Source organism: Alosa alosa, chromosome 10 (assembly GCF_017589495.1).
Source record: "Alosa alosa isolate M-15738 ecotype Scorff River chromosome 10, AALO_Geno_1.1, whole genome shotgun sequence".
NCBI classification, from domain to species: domain Eukaryota; kingdom Metazoa; phylum Chordata; class Actinopteri; order Clupeiformes; family Clupeidae; genus Alosa; species Alosa alosa.
Genome location: NC_063198.1, coordinates 17,251,028 through 17,269,016, shown reverse-complemented (window position 1 = coordinate 17,269,016; position 17,989 = coordinate 17,251,028). Strand labels below are relative to the sequence as shown.

The 17,989-nt window shown below is 42.7% G+C and overlaps 1 protein-coding gene across 3 annotated transcripts in view; it reads left to right on the top strand.

Annotated features, from left to right (window-relative positions):
* Positions 1–964: 964 nt before the first annotated feature.
* Positions 965–17,989, top strand: part of LOC125302265 (metabotropic glutamate receptor 4-like) — a 198,764-nt gene continuing 181,739 nt past the window's right edge. For all 3 annotated transcript variants that reach the window (XM_048255374.1, XM_048255376.1, XM_048255375.1), the window contains exon 1: positions 965–1,378. The gene's annotated coding sequence lies outside the window, so the exon portion shown is untranslated. The remainder of the gene's footprint in view (positions 1,379–17,989) is intronic.

The window sequence follows — 17,989 nt, the reverse complement described above, 5'->3', positions numbered from 1 at the left end:
CACTTGTGGGCGCTGTTAGGCTACTTCATGCAGAACACGTCATGCCTGAACCTGATTCCGCGCTCGCTGTCGAAATAGTCCTTTCATTCACACAGTTTCAAGATAAATCATATGGTGCATGTGCATATCAATGATAAAACATATGCCTGCATATTCTATTGCAAAACAATTTACGTTACCGAATGCTTTCATTTTCATATTGCTTGAGAATAGATTCATATAGGCTAAATCATGTTTGACGAAGATTTTGTTCCTGGGTAGGCTATACATACAATTTTACTTCCTATGGCATACTAGCCTAATTTCCATGTCGACTCTTTTCGAATATAATAATAGCTGTTATTGCAGCTGAAAAGGCTTTCTATAGCACCATTTTCATTTCGAACGATTAGTTTCCACCCCCTGCCGTTGCGCAAGCACCTATCTGAGGAATCCTTACGCTTTGCAAACACTTGCAATGGATTAATGTAGATGTTCACTGGGGGTTTCGGGCTAGTCGAGGGCTCTCAAACCGCTCTCCAGTGAGAATCCATTGAGTTTTACTTTCTCATTCATGTCTACTCTTACTATGATAGATAGCCTAACTCTATGGAAAGTAGCCTAATTGTTCATAACCTATGTATTTCAACGTATGCATGGAAACAGAGTCCATTATTAAGTAGCCTATGTTATTTTCTGGTTAATTTATTCTGTCTACTTGTTTATTATCGTTTTCACTATATTCTAGTTCCTAATTTTCTGAGAGGTGGGGTCTTCACATATAGCCGTTCACATATAGCCGTTTAACTTAAACAGCTGGTTTACAGCTGGTCTTATATATATGTTTGTCACGATGAAATAGGTTACACATAAAACACAAATTATAGCAAACCTGGTGGAATGCTTGGGCATTCTTTGTAGCCTATAGCAGTTCTGCATTATCTACGTTGCATATGATCAAATGTGCACTGTGGGCGGTGAGCGCACTGCATCGCTTCAGTTGTGCAGCCACATCTGAGCTGGGTGGTTCGCTCTACCATCAATACCACCAGTCACTCTCATATCAACACCGTCTTTACATCGAAAGACACCGATAATGGAATCATTTGCCGAATTGCTCTATTAAGCCTATTAAGGGGAACAAAGTTGTGAATAAAAGGGGCCCGTATTACCCCCTTTCAGCATCACTTTTTACAGCGCAACAGCTACTGGTGGCGTTAATTTGACAATTCTCCTGGATATCCCTCTGAACAGTGGATGGAGTTGTCTGGAATTTGAAGAGAATATTGCTCTTTTGATCAGCACCACGCCGACGATTTGATAACATGTTCAGGAATAAAGTTATGCTGAAGGTGAAGGATCAGTACGCAAGATGAAATTGCAAGGACAGAATAGACTGGTGAGTAAAACTGGGTCAACTTTGAAATATTTCATTGATGAGCTGGGGACAATATTTGGTGTGCCCGGACTCTAATAACCATACACACCCCTCAGCCACGCAGTTTAGATAGTGTGTGCTTCTGAAGTGTTAGGCATTTTCCTCATGTACAATAACGAGCCTTTGTCATACAACGCTTCAAGAAACAACCACACATTCTGAACGCATTTAATAGTTTGCTTTCGCCAGTTTTCATGTAAAACCATGTTACAACACTGTGAGTGTTTCGTTTAGTCACAGCGATGCTTTGTCAAATAGCTTATCCTGCAGATCTTTCGTCAGCACTGAATTTCTATAAAAATCAATATTTACATTTTCCGACCTCCCCTTGTTATTTAAAGCATTGGAGGCTGGAAGGAAGAACTGACACCAAATTAGATGTCACTGTATTAGCTGCATGCATTAAACCCAATAGAGTCACTTGGGGTGGATTAAATTATAGGCTGAAAATCTTATTTCTCAGTCAAATAAAGATATGGAACTCCCAGAGTGAGTCTTTCTGCTGGGCTTCCTAGCCAGCTCACAGGCAGCTGAGATTTTCTGCACAGGTCCCAGTTCTTCAGGTAAACAGCAGCAGATGCTCTTGGTGGATAAAGATACTAGGGATTGTCAATGGAATTCTTTCCATTTGCTGAACCTCAACCTCTTCATAGAGGAGAATACAGTGACGTAACAGTGTCTCTATCAATTGGTGGACAAATAGGCAGACAGACAAATGCAACAGGCTCATGGATTTGTCATGCAGAGAGGTTCCAAATATCTGATGTTTTTTTTCTAATGTGAGAGAAGACACATGCCTCCTTTATGTGTTTTTCACTGAAGAACTTGGAGGATTTCTAGATATTACATTATGTTTTCAGACATGTTCAGTAATGACAGTGAGTGTTGTAAATGTTTAATGCCTCCCCCTATCTACACCAGAGGCATTTATGATTGATGTGTTATATAGTTAGAGTCATTCATCCAAGTCAGCTGTGGTGGCCCTCTTTCTTCAGCACCTCTTTTTTCGTTTACTTGGATTTCATTTGTACAGCCACTGTGCTTGATTCATTTTCCACTGCCCTTTTGGCTTTGTATTCATATACCTCTAATCAAAGAAATTAGTTGGGCAGGCTTTGATGAGAGAACACTTGAGATAAAAGAGCATTGAATGATGACAAAATCTTGGTGAGGAATAATGTTCCAGCATTGCTTATGTGAAGGTGTCAAGGCGACCAAACAAAGGAGCCATTTCTGTTTGGTCAGTTAGAGCACAATGACGGACCACAGACCAGCACTCGTATTTAACGAGCTAGAGTGATGTTAAGGGATTCTAAGCCTCCTAGAAACCGTGTATTGCAGCTTAAATGATGTTAATGACATTAAATGTAGCTTAAGTCAGGGGATGAGTATGAGTCTGTGACAGAGATACGGTAGAATCCTGTGTAATTCTCCGCCCAGCCATGCATACTGGGAGCCTGATTTCACTGGTGCCAAATGTGGATGAAAGGCCTGATCCATGTAGGGAGAGAGCTGTCCACTCATCACTGGACTAATTATCCAAAGAGTCGGGCTCAGCAGAAAAATAGATTCAGATTCAATTTGGTCCCCTCTCTCTGAGGCCCTCTCTCCACCACGGGCGAGGGTTTCTGTGGCTGTGTTATCAGGTCGTCCCTCCTTGAACGTTCTCAACCAAGTCAGCATTGTGCCAGGCAGCCCCAGGAGAAAGACAGATAGAGAGAGAGAGAGAGAGAGAGAGAGAGAGCAGAAGAGGGGAAGAAAGAGAGGAGAAGGGGAAAGGAGGAGGAGAGAGAGAGAGAGAGAGAGAGCCTGCCGGGGGTTCCATGGGAGGCTTCATACCGGTAGCCCGGGTCCAGGGTCTTGGTTAACTTTGTTTGATACATCTCCCTCAGCCACCCATATCTCTAACTTGCTCTCGGCCACTTTTAACAAGTGCAGACTCAGCGCCACGAGTCCCCCCAAATAGCTGCGGCTATGTGAAGATCATTAAATATGTCATCGGCCTGACTCAGAGTTATAGTGGAGCTGATAAGCCTGCTGAAATCTTGCTAAGTTAACTCATCCTGAATACATTACACAATGCCAAGGGCCCAGGGTTGGCATGGACCCTCATGTAGTGGGGCCATTCATCTATCAGATGAGCCCATGCAAAGAGCCTTTGATGTCCACAGCACTTGTGCACAATTGTGTTCTCTAATGAGTGATGAGACATTCTTACGTGTCCAGTGAAATTGGTGCTTTGTGTGTGTGTGCGTGTGTGTGTGTGTGTGTCACACAAAGCACATAAATACACAGTGTGTATGTTTGTGTGTATGTGTGTGTGTGTGTGTGTGTGTGTGTGTTTGGGGGGGGTCATACAAATGTGTTTTGTGTGCGCATGTGTGTGTGTATCGTTTTTTGGGGATATAAATGTCTGAAGGGGTGTAGAATAGGATGACCGCTTGTGACTCACACAGCGCGTCCACATTCCAGCTCAACTCCCTCACTTTCCCCCTGGCTGCGGCCATCTGCTCACCACAGGACCTCGCCAAAGAGCTCAGTAGCTGAGGAGCATCCAGAGAATGATGGAAACAAATACAAGGAGAGAGAGAGATAGGGAAAGCAAGAAAGATATGGAGTGAGAGAGAGTGAGATAGAGAGAGAGAGAAAGAGAGAGAGAAAGAAATATATGGGGGAAGAGAGCGAGAGAAGAAGAAGAAACAGATGAGGGAGAACAAGGGTGCAGGGGGGAGGGTAATCAGGTGAAGAGACATTGACATGGAGAGAGAGACTTAAAGAGGGGAATTATGGGAATGGAGAGAGATGGAGCCTCAGTGAAGCGCTGTGCATTTCAATGAGGGGGAGGTGCACACTCTAGTCAGGAGAAAACAAAACGACACATTATGTGCCCAAAGGGGCCAATATTTGCCATCTCTTATAGCTGAAAACTAAATGGCTAAATTATCTGGAACAGGCTAAAAGCAGTTTGTGAGGCGTATCGTCACAATATTTGTTGGACATGACCAAAAATAATGAGTGAAAATAACATTTACAAATATTGTAAACACCATGGCACGTCATGAGTCTAGGAAGTACAACTGCCTAATTATAAACAAACTTATAATGAAATATGGCAGTCGCTTTAAGAGCTGTTTTCGTTGGAAAAGTCGGAAATGTTATCAAAGACCTTTTGCTCTTGATTGGGCAGGGCTGTTTCAAATGAGGAAACACCACCTGGGATTGCCAATCCATGGTCAGCACCTACTCCTACAGATGAGTCATAAGGGGTGTGTGTGGGCTTATCTTATAAATAAAAACTCTTGTGATCACACCAACCGTCAGGAGAGAAACCCACCTCTGAGCTTGATAAATTACTTCTCGGTACACAGTAATTGCACATGTCTGTGACTTTCTCTCTCTCTCTCTCTCTCTCTCTCTCACACACACACACACACACACACACTCACACTCACACACTCACACAATCTCTATCTCCAAATGTCTCCACACCTCACATGCTTGTACACACTGTTCACTTCTCACTAACTGAGTGCCCTGCAGGAGGAACAGAAACACACTTTTATTACTAGAATTTCACACTCTTTGTCATATTTATTAACACTTCATATGTATCGGCATATATTATCTATATTGTAACATTCATAGCCAAATAGGAAAAAAGAACGAAACAGCACTGGCCATTGGTGAGGCACCCACCCACCACACCATAAACTGACGTCAGAATAACTGATGTCACTTCCAGCAATCTAACAGTTTCACACATGCCTTAGAGCAGTGGTTCTTAACTGGTCTGGCTTTGGGACCCACAATTTCCCATGTTCATGAAGTCACGACCCATATATATTTTATAGCGTTCAAGACAACAGATTTGGTGAGCTACATGCTAAGGCGAAGTGCCTGTAGGCCTATTTGTTTGGAACATGCTGTTTGGCATTACATTTGTGAAGTCTCCAACTCCTGGTGTCACCTTAAAGTACTTGACAGGTCTGTCTTTAACAGGTGTACTTTATTATGAGGCATTTTCACTCATGTTCCAGCAATTGTGAACATCGCACACTGTGGATTCTGCACCATTTCGTCTCAATTTAAGTCTATTTGAAATGGGCGATTTCTTCTCTTTTTTTAACCACAAGCTCCGCGACCCACCCAGAATGGTTCCGCGACCCACTTTTGGGTCCTGACCCACCAGTTAAGAACCACTGCCTTAGAGAACGCATGGTAAGACAGGAGAATGAAAAGTTGTGGCACTGGAAATATGTTCTTGTGTTAAAATGTGTACCAGAATTAGATTAGAAAGAATAATTATTAGGGCTGTAATGCTGTTAAAGCAGGTGTTATTACTGTAAAGGTGATACCGTCGATAAAATCATAGTTGAGTGTAAAGCAAGAGAGTTGCAGTGAGAGAAGGAATAAAATAAAGCAGGACAGGAGCCTCATCCCATTTTTCCATTTCTTCATTAATATTTTATGTATGCATTTCTCCTTCGATTTATCATTATACTATTTATGTATCAGGTTTAAGAGCCTTGCTTGAGGGTGTCCATTTGAAGTGGTGGCAAAAGTCCATGGTATAGGGCAGAAGTTCAGCGCTGCTTGAAATGCTGCAGGTGAGCTCACTGGCGGCCAGCCAGGAAGGGTCAATGGGTCGTGCTGGTTTCATCTTCGGCCTGATTGTCTCGATCTGCCAGCATGCCCACTCTCTGTACGGCTGTGCGGTCACCATGCAGTGGTTCCCTTCAAAACAACAGTGTAGCGTGCGTCCCCTTAGGCACTGCCACCCTGAAGAGAGTGTGTTCGCTGTCGCCAAAATGGGATTATATAGCTAAGTTTGTCCAGGGACACCCAATCTGCTTGGCAGTAATAAGGCAACTGTTTTCTGTTGATTGTGGGCTTAAAGTTTTTTTGTGCGTGGATACGTTTTTTTTTTTCTTTCTGTTGCCCTGACTGTGGGCAGGTGATGTGTGTTTGAAGTATTTTATCTGCTTGCCCAAGGCTCAGTAGGGTGTGTTTGGTAGGTTCAAGAGCCTGGGGGTCTCCTCCCATGTACATGAGCAGCAGTATGCCAAAGCGCAAAAGGAAATCGCAGTTCAGATGAGCTGCCAGGTTAGGGGGGACATGAGAGCTCGGCTTTTTAAGCAAACAAAAACGAGTGAAAGCGAAAAAAAAGCGTTCAGCTTGCCAAGCCCTGCTCTCTGGACCCCAAATCTGCTGAATCGAGAGGGGGGAAAATAGACTCCATTCCAATTCAGTTGTTCTGAATTTCTGGTGAAGGTATGGGATTGACACCCCATCCCAAGCCCCAAGGCACACACAATCAGCCAGCACGCACATCTGTCACGTGGCCGGAGGCAGCCTAGGGATCTGTAGCGCTGACTTAGCCTGCGGTCGAGACTCAGTCAGGTCCCTGGCTTTGGCTTTGAGCACCAGAGGAAGGCAGATCCCTGTGTGTCATATGCGAGGCAGGCTCCAGTCATGTGGCGGTGTACGTGCATGCATGTGTGTGTGCGTGTGTGTATGTGCCATCCGTCCTCCTTGGCTGGGTGTCTGCTAAATGGACTGTGAAATGAGCACACTTAGCACTCCCAACGGCAGGGCCAGCAGACAGGGATTCTGCGGCGGTGGCGGTGGCACTTAGACTTCGGCTCAGGGCTAAACACTTCTCCTGCGGCCTCTGATCTCCGAGCAGCTCCCAGAGCTCTGGGCATCGCCCGGTCATCTCGTTTTAATGGAAACGACGAGAAACTTTCCTCTTCTCATGGACAAGGTGTGATTATTGCTCAATTAGCAATACACTCATGCATTTATATTGTTTCATGTTACAAACAAAGCACAGATACAAAAAAATCGTGTTTGTATATTTACTATATTCTATAAACAATAGATTTGTGTGTGAGTCACATTCACACACACCAACACACTCAGAGGCAAACATAAACTAGAAATGTTATAAGCACAAAGGGAAAAAAAATCACATTTAAGCCCACATTTCCAATGACGTATGACGAAAAGAACAAGCTACTCATCTCTGTCCTCCACCGTCACCCGCACTCTGTTTCTTCCTCTTTTTTTGATCGCCCCCTCTCTCTCTCTCTCTCTCTCTCTCCCCCTCTCGTCTTTGGGGCACGGTGCAACGGCAGAAGAGAATTGCTCAATGAATAAAATTTTCACCAACACACAAGCAACAAGGTGGTGCAGAGGGCCGTGAGCCGCGCTCTGATTTTCATGCTGCAGTGACAACCGAGGAGGAGATGTATCCCCTCAGCCGCCGCTAATGATGCAAAATGGCATGTTCAGAGGCTCGTTAAGGGCCTCCGCTGCCTCCGCCGCTAGAGTCCCAGGCTTTGATAACGAGAAGTATTTATTTACTAAGAAGCCTTTATTAATAATGGATGGACTGCAACCTGGGGGAGAGGCCCAACAAGTCTCCCCAGCCCTGCCCTCACCACCCCGACTTGCCCTCCACCCTCCCCACTATCTCAAACGGCTGTCTCATGTGCATGCGGTCTGGCTCTCTCTGTTGGCTCTCCTCCTTTCATTTCAGGCTGTCCGTCGAGGTCGCGTATGAAATGCCTTCCTTGACCCTCTCTCTCTCATTCTTGTCCGTCTAAAAAGGCTTGCTGAAATTGAGTGTCGGTTGGCGGCTGAAACTGTTGACGGCCCTAATGGAATTGAGGTGGGTTGTCTGATAGCGTTAGAGAATGCAGTGACCTGCGCTCCGCAGAGGTCATATTAGCTTTCTCCCTCCCTCACTGTCGCCACGTCAACAGGACACATGGCTTCTGTGCGTCAGTCAGAGGGTTGTCATAGACATGTTTCACCGATCTTGGGGAAACTTACACGTGTCCATCTCAAAGCCTTGTGGGAAAACCATCTCAAGGGCCATGTGAGACTGCCCCTTTGTGAGTCAGCTGAAGGTGCTATGGCTCATTTCAGTGATATTCCAAACATATTGCATTGTATTTGAAAAAAATACTTTTTGTGCGCATTATATTGAAGCTTTGTATTATTTACAGAAAAGATAATAAGCTGAAATAATTTACACACTTACTGAAGATCCACACATCTCACACCACATCATGTAAATATTTCATTTAAATAGTGATTGATAATCTTTGCAGATCTTCTGAGTCAATGAAACCCTTGCTGCTTCTGCCTTCAAAGCTCTGAATTTGCTCCAGTTCTAATCAAGTGTGTTCATATAAAATTTAACGTGGAGAGTGAGATACAGCTCAGATGGTTAATTTTATGGCTGCATAAAAATGATTATTGAGGAAGCAGAGGTCCATCCATGCAACATTAATGACAGCGTGAAGTTACTCTCTCCAGGAGTGACTCAAGGATGGTTTCATGGGAATATAGTGCCATGTGTTTTCTGGAGCGTGAGAGGCATACAGTTTACTCTATAGTAAGCACAACATGCCCACATTAAATTGAATCTTGGACCTCTCTAACGCACGCTTACAGGGTATGACTAACACCTGGCCAGAAAAAAGCATAGGAGAGAAACTAAATCATCCCATGAAAGCCATTTTAGATACATAACATATGGTGTCAGGATTGCGTCGAGCACAGTGCCGATATAGACGTTGCAAGTGCACCCACTATGCTATTTGCATATGCCACTGTGTTCATTAATCTTGCAAGAATCCTTTGGATGTTCAAACAGCCACTCTATAGCAGGCAGATCCAAAAAGTGCTGTGATGTTTGAGAGCTCGCCTCCTCTGCTCCGCTATGCCACTGTGTGGGTGTTCTCTTTTTGTCTCCCCCGTGAGGGATGCTCTTGTTGTTTTGCGGGGGCAGGTTGAGTTCCAAGATTAATGAAAAGCTCCATCTTAGTCATAAAAAATGCATTTTCACAATTTATTCCAATGCGGCGTGCTCTCTCCGACATGTCTAACATTAACGTTTGCAGATATCGACACGGGCTGCCTGAAGCGGCGTGCTGTGGTGCATGGCAGGCCGCTGCTGTGATTTCTCCCTCAGTGTCCCCCAAAAGTGTCTGCGGGCATTTTCTTCTCTCGTTCCTCCCTATATATTCCTCTCCGACTTTCCATATTGAGCACCAGGACAATCAGCAGTACTTGTTGCTCTCTGGGGAGTTTGCTAAGAGTGGTCTGACTGAGTAAAACAACACTGAATATTCATGAAAGACATGCACATGTGTGACAAAGTGAATGTCTGCTGCATTCGGGCGCCCGCTCGGGCCTCTCGCGTACGGCGGACGTGGGCTATGTGGCCCCTACAAGTCCTCTCGCATTAACACACACTCGTGCTGATTTATTAAACACCTGTGTGTCAATCGGTTCATTACCTCCGACACTGCACATTATTTATGATTTACTAAAAGGGACAGAGTCCAAATGTGCCGTTGAATGTGAGAGTGGCTCGCTCAGTGTGTGGGTCGGAGTGTGCGCCTGAAATGACTCAAGTATTACTTTCCTCGCAAAAGCATCAGCTAATGAGACAACTGCCTCTGGATAACCAGAAATGACTATGCACTACAGTCGCAGAGAGACATAGCTGAGACGAGCCTAAGGTAGTTAGTTATCTGTTTACAGGAACAGCAGTAAAGTGAGGCAAGTGCATTGTGACTGAGCATATAGGCTAGATGTGTTTTCACGAAAATTGGTACATTTATGTAGCTTCATAATAGCCTACAAAACAATAGAACGACGAGAACACAACAACAGTAGAACAACGTTATCTTCACCTAATGCATATGATCCGCTATGAGTTTGAGAGATGATGTATGAACTGATCTTTATTACCCATCATTCATTCCCCATTCTCTCTTGAAGGGCTTTTCTGTGTATTTACCACATTTGAAGGTGTTTTTCTTTCAAATTTAGTCTGTAATATCACCAATGAACATTAAAATGCCAGGGAAATTATTGGTGGAATCAGTTGTTATAATGTAACAAAAACATTGTCAAGTAACATGAGAGCTTTAATGAATAATCTTGTTTTTCAATCAACTATAAATACAAAATGTATATTCATAACATAGGGAATGAAAAATAAAAATGCAAAAAAAGTAAAAAACGATTTAACTGTAACAGACATTTTAAATCTGTTCACAATCTAAGCAGAGAATCAAAATTAGTATCTTCGATAACCAGAAAAAAAAATTCACAACAATCTTTAAAGGATTTATAGACTTGCTATTTAAACAGTTCAATGTGCTCAACAATGCTGATGAGCAAATTTCTGCTGAGGGATTAGCTGGGATTTACAAAAACGTTTCACATGAAGGACTTCAAATAATAATAAAAAAAAACTGGCATGCCACAAACATGCCCCCAGTTTATGTGTTTGCTTACAGGGCAGAATTACAGAGCATCCCACCTCTTTAAACAGTGATTGTACATGCTGCCGCATTACCGAGCAATCCTCCGAGGACCCCAAACATGTCTTATTAAAAAGAGCACCTGCAGAGAAGCAGAATGCGCAGCTTCAGGAGCAGGAGGGACGTCCGTCGAGAAGAAACCCGCATTTAAAGACTTATTCATGGTGAATTATTGATTTGGTGCAAATGGTAGTTATTACATAGAGGACTCAGAGGCCACCTGGAGGTGGGGGGATTAGAAGGCAGGTTGTGTGTGTGTGTGTCTTTGTGTGTGTGTGTGTGTGTGTGTGTGTGTGTGTCGGGGGAGTCAGCATGCTGTGTATGAGCAGCTTTCCAGGAACGTGATTGTTCTTTCTGCTCCCGTAACACTTTGCCTGTCCCTCCTCACTGCTCCGTCAGCGGTTCCCCACTCCCTCTTTTGGGACCCCGGCATCAGTTTGGCGGCCGAGGACCGCTCTCCTTAGGAACTTGTTCTAAAGCGTGTTAGAGATTTGAGTGAAAAGCCTCCTCTCCTGCCTCTCTCCACCGCCTCTCCAGCAATCACGGCCCTTGTCAAGATGTCAGTCGGCGTTACCGTAACCGCCCCCATCCCGAGCGCATCTGTGAAGCGCAAGGCGAGGTCGCCCGCCAGGAATAACTAGAGCGGAACGAAGGCACTCGCTCCACGAGGGGCGAGGATGGAGCAGTCGTCTCCATTGTCCCGTGACCTTTCTGGGTCTTGGAAAGGGTGCAGAGGGAGCGGGCCCCGGTGCGAGCAGCCATGACGGGCGACAGCAACAGAAGACAGCACACTTTGTGTCACCGCTGATTACAGGGATTAGATGAAAGGCAAAGGTCAGGAGGTTTCGGCACTGGAGGGCTACTTGTTGGATGATGACCAGTCCCTAGGCTGCTCCAAGTTTAGTGGCCTTCCTGTCCGTCGTCTGTGTCCTCTCTGATGATTGAGTCATCCCAAAGGACCCACCTCAGCGTGCAGTGCCCTTGACAAGGTGACTCTGTTCTGACTAGCTCCTATTATCAGTCACAGGTGATGCAATCTCTGAGAGTGCACTCTGATTAAGATGTGATGCATTAGCTCTAGTCTATAGAAGTCTCAAGTCGAGGGAGAGACAGAGAGCGAGCTTGACACACTTCTCTCAGGGGAGCTCTTGCTTTTTATCCCAGTACAAAACAAACTCTACAATATGTTGATTGGGTTTGTTTGTTCTCAAAATACAACAAATATATATATTTTTTATAAATATACGAGAATCAAAGCCGGAAATGAAACTCAGGCTTGACAGCATTAACTTTCAGAGCAGTGAGGGAATTTCAGTGATTTGCTTGTCAGTGCTTTCAACCTGAAAGCTGACAGTCAATTAAATATAACTAAATAAACATGCACACACACACACATATTAAATACATTTCAGTGATCACAGCATGAGGTGAAGAGATATCTAAGTCGCAAAATGGTAGCAACTTATTTGGCTTTTGACAATTGTGTTGGATGTGGGGGCCTTAAAACACTAGCTTCTTGTCTATCTACATACTGAATACAAAGAGCCCTGATGCAAGACTCTAGTGCACACAAAGAAGCCTGACGAAGCCCTGTCACCTGACTAGGGAACTGTGCTAGTTACTATGCATCCGATTCCACGCTGCACTGCGAGCTGCCTCTGCTCTCCCTGCTGACTGCATATGAATCACACTGCCTATCCTCTTCCTTTGGAGCACCGAGGGCTCCACTGCGGTATTATCTTAGAAGAGCAGTCCATTGTTAAATCTGACTGGGTGAGGTATGCATTTGCTAAGGGAAAAGTCTGTGAATATTTATATTCATCTAATGTTAACTAAATGGTTAAACAGTGAGATGATGTTAGAGTGTTAGACTGTGTTGGGGTTATTGATTCACTTATCTATGATTTATTTTGTGTCTGACAGGCAACAGGCAACAGTCTTGTTTTGTGTAGTTTGTGATTGCGGCACCTTCAATTCAGTACAGTAATTTCCTGTGTATTAGCCACATTGGGAAAAAACCGCATGACCATGTTTTATGCAAATTCTAAAAAAGACGAAAACCAAAAGCTCTGTACAGACTGCAGTGCCCAATAACTCAATGAATCAGAATCAGATCATGTTTTAATCATAAAGAAAAATGAAGGAACGAAATGCATTCCCATGTATAGTCTGGCCCTGTGTATTAACCTCTTGGCTGAAGAAAGTTTGTAAAATCTTGCACATTTTGCAATTGATGTATAAACTTTGGTTAGTAGACGGTGAATTACAATATGCCCAGCTGATATAATGTAGAATTAGGTGAGTTTGGCCTCTAGACAAGCTAGAATGGATTCAGTTGATAGATATGGACATGTCTTGAGGTAAAACATGTTTGAAATTCTGATATTTATACACCACATTTCACTTACGTCTGTACATAGGCCTACACATCTCAAACACATAACCATTCACCATCTACACACTGCGTTTAAAACCACGTGCACATACACACATGTTAGTCCAGAGATGAAGAGAGATGAGAAGTCATGCTTGATATGCAATGAAGACATCAGCAGCATACACAGCAAATCATCACTGTCCAAACGAATGAGGCTCAAATCAGTCAAGCATCTCCACATGGCTTGGAGAGCAGCAACAGCATGTCTAGACTTGCGAAGAAGAAACCCGTCCCTGGTAGTGATTTGGGGGGGAGGCGAAGAGTAAGACTGAATTATCAGATATTATCATATAAGAGATCATATTGAATTCAAGGAATGGTTACACATTGTTGGTTTATATATAAGATTATTTATTTGTGCTAGCCTAATGACTCATTTCAATACAATCATGTCGACATGACATCATGTTGCTGAGTTTTACTAACAGCAATATCAGAATATCTGGCGGCAAAGGTATTTATTCAGTTTTCTAAGATCTTTCAATAGTGAAGTGGTCTTTCAATAGACATGAAATCGTTCTCAGCTTATTAACAAAACAGTTGAGCAAAAGAGGATGTACTCCAGGGGAAACGTCTGCATGCAGGCTTACTGTAGAAGCACACCAGCATGGCATCATGTACTAACTCAATTTTCACATTTTTCCCCCTTTCAGAAATTAAATTCAGAATGAGTGTAAGTTAATGGGAATTTGCCCCTAGGCCTACCTGTTTTGTGGTAAAATTGTTTGAGGTAAAGCTGTATTAGAAAGAGCTTGGGAATATTGACTGAACAGAACTTAGATGATTTAATTCACATTTATTTCACTGTGTGCTTGCTGACAACTTGGGAAGATATTGGCTGTAATAACCTAACTGGTGTTTTCATCGAAATGGACAATCAAGACTGAACAAATGAGTGAGTGACTACAGTCTTTTATGCAGTAGTGGACAGTCTAAGTTGACACATCTATAGATACATTCAGGTTACTTTTTTTCTGACTATGCACGCCTATTCATAGTCTGAATAGTTCTGCTTAGACATCTATAATCTGCTATCTATTTTCAGCTCATTTCAGTCAATTGATGTTGGCATTTTCTGAAATTCACACTTGAGTTGAGAACAATGTACTGAGTGTTGAATCCATTTCAGCTCAACTGTGAAGTTGATTGGTCATGATAGGTGACACAGGTCAATCAATCAGGTTTTGCCTTTTGGTTTTTAGTTTGCTAAATTAGGCATGTGAAATACATCACTTATAACTCTGAGCCACACCATTTAACAGGAGACAGTAGGCCCATGTATTCCTGGTAGTGATGTTTCATAAGTCCATAACTTAACTGAATCCAACGAATACTGATGCACGGTATCAAGTCTTTGGCTGGGTCCTTCATACAGCATTGAGGCCAGACAAAATGTGTGCGTGGAGGGAGGCCTGATATAGTGCAGCTGATCAGCTGATTGATCAGCTGCAGGTGTAAGGCTTTAGTAGGCAGGGGAGAGAGAATAAGTGACAGGAGTGTGAGTCTGATGAGTGGGCGTGGCTGGGGAAGTGACTGGTGCAGAGTGAGGTGCTGCTGAAGAACCTGGCAAAGCTGTGACATGCCTATTGGGTTAGTTACTTCCAGTACTTCTTCCAAACTATTATGGCTAAAAAATGGGCCAATCTGAACAAGGACAGAGTGTGACACTGAACACAGACTGTGACGCAAGCCATCCCTCTGATCACTGCCCCCCTCCACTCATTACGATACCACTTTGAGTTGGAGATTCAGGTAAAAGTGTCTGGAACCTGCAGTGAGCTGTAATGAATCACTGGCTGTAAGGCAGCCAAATCAGCCTAAAGCTCAATCAATTATTCCTCTGGGTGTCAAATAAGAATGAAAGAGAACATGGCGGAGCTAACTCTAAAACGGCAGTAGTTCTTTATGAAAAGATAATTTCAGGGTTTGTGCCCTTATATTTTGTAAAATGTAGCGAGAAACAATCACTTAAATTAAATCTAAAAACCCAGGTTTTGTGACCAAAAATTTACTCATTTACGACCTATTTGAAACTTAGTGTTTTCCTTACTCCAAGGTGACGTTATGAAATCGTTTCTCTCTCGCTATGAGTGAATAGAATGTTTGTGTTGATAATTACTAGCAGTTAAAAGTCTTGAGTGGCGTTGTGCTGGGATATCGCCACCCGCGATGACTCATGGCCTCTCGTCCAATCAGAAATTAATAAATAGCTCGACCGGACCGAACTGTTGTGTAATATGATTTTAGATTGATTTGAAAATGTCTTGAAGTGGAACAGAAAGAGTGTCCATGTGACGGTCAAGATGACATATTATGGTGTTTTGTTCAGCCTCTCTTCTCAATATACCACCACTGGTAAACGAGCTGAAAAGAATGTCAATGATTTATTGTCCAATTTCAAACAATATTACTCTCAATCCTCTTGCAGTACAGCCAGGCCGAGAGAGAGGTCACAATGTATGGTCACTGCATGTCACCAATTTGCAGTTTACGCTTTCTTTCTGCTTCATCTTTGGTCAAATAATCCCAATTATTCCTTTTGGCCTTCATAACGATACTGAGCTGCCTATTATGTTTCTGGTCATACATATGATTAATAGCCTGAGGGTTCTATTACTTACAGTCTTCATAAAATACCCAATTTATGTGCTGTCCATGGAACATGTCATTCATTTACTGTCATTATATTCCCTCTTTCTCATCTCCTGATGACAAATTATTATGTGTTTATACAGCGCCAAGGACCTCATTCACCTGAAATACAAAAACATACTACCAGCTATCCATCAGTGTAGAAGAGATGGATGGTTGTGTGTTTGTGAGTATAGATGAAAATTAATGAGCTAAACATTCGAGAGGGAGATGCCATACATAGCTTGTCATGTTGCCTGGCGCCTCCTTTCATCCCATAAGTTTCTTTCTTTTGTGCCAGTCTGACTTATTCTTAGACATCTTGAAATTAGGGCTGCAACAATTCCTTGATTAAAAGATTAGTTGTCAACTATTAAATGAATGGCCAACTATTACAATTGCGGCCTTTTAAACGTAAATATTTTCAGCTTCTATGACAGTAAATTAAATAAAGCAAGGCATTTGAGGACATAATTTTTTTTTTGAAAAAAATTACAAAACACAGATCAACATTTTATCAATCAAGTCCGGTCATGATTGAACATGCACATGAACAGAATATAATAACCACATCCAACCTGTTCAGTCGGTGTCGTTCACACATAATATCCGCAGGTTAACATCATACCTGAATCACCCAAAGGGTCGGCCCTCTGTTTGACAAAGATCCGCGGAGGTTGTGTCTGATAGCAGCTAATGCGACCTGGGACTTGCTGGTCTTCTACTCTATCATATCCATGAGGTAAACTTGGGAACATGGAGGCCTGTCAAATTCAGATTCAAAATCAATACACCCATAGTGGACTCCTGCAACCCCATAAAACCTAGATGGATGCTTGACATGAACTCTCTGTGGCTCAATGAAAAGTGCACTTCTCAGCTATATTAAAACAGATATGGGAGTATGTGGACTATATAAAGGAGTATTTCACTGGTGTAAGTCTTTTAAATGTACATCAATGTGTATAGTGATATCATTGTAATCATAAGGAACAAGACTAGCAGGGCTAATATCCACTAGCACTTTATCACTTTAGGTTGTGGGTGCCTCTCATTGACAAATCCAAGAATTGGTGTACCAAGGAGGCAGATGAGGTGCCATCTGACTGTATGACTGCATTCTATTAGGCAATACAATTTGCCCAGTTTCTTTTGCTTCTCATGAGTGCAAATTGTAACTTCATGAAATATATGTGATGTGAGTGTTACTGGAAAGAGGACTAACCAAGCAACACAATTAAAAAGACCTCTCGAGCCCCTTGATTAAAAACAAGTACAGCTAATTAACCATAGTCATCAACAAGACTCTCTCTTAATGAATGGGAATGGGAACAAGTGCCATTCAATTTGGGGCTTTTTGACTAATAAGCTTCACAAAAAACTTCCTTCTCCCATGGCTTCCCCTCGGATACAAATACAATGCTTTTTGACAAAACATAGTTAAATAACACTATGTGCTTACAGTTATGGTTAGAAATATTTTAGAATTAGAAATAACTTTTGACAATGTTTACAAATAATCCAATCCCAACATACAATTATCAATATAACTCAGATGTTGATGTCAACTACAAATCAAAAACAAGCAGTTAGAGGAAGAAATACAACTATTACCACAACTGCTACTGTTTTTCTCAAGATGTCACAGTTCATACCCAACCAATATGGCGTGTCATTACTGGTGCACCTATATAAACATGACAATCTCAGGAGCTAGCAAATTCTTGCAAATTGCCTACAACACCCGAAGGTATCCGTCAGTTACACTGTCACTGGACACGGTGCAATATCAGCCAGTTGGATCTGCACTCATTTCTGGAAAATATGGAAATGAGGCAAGAAACATTTTTGGGCTATTGACATCATTAACCATAGGTGTATACAGTTTTTGACCCTGGCATTATGTCTGTGTTCCATATTTGTGGAATGTGAAGAGTTAGCTCTGCACAATTATCCTGCTAACTCGGCTTTGTGCTATATGTCAGGGCTGTCCTTGGGCAGCCTTATGGGGTAGACAACAAACCTGAGCTAAAACTAGAGAGACGCTCTAAAAATGGCTCAACAATGGGATTTTTTAAAATAGATAAAGGTTAAGCCTATCAACACAAGGGTTGCTTCAAAAGACAACGCAAGTGAAAAATGGAAATCCCCAGCTGA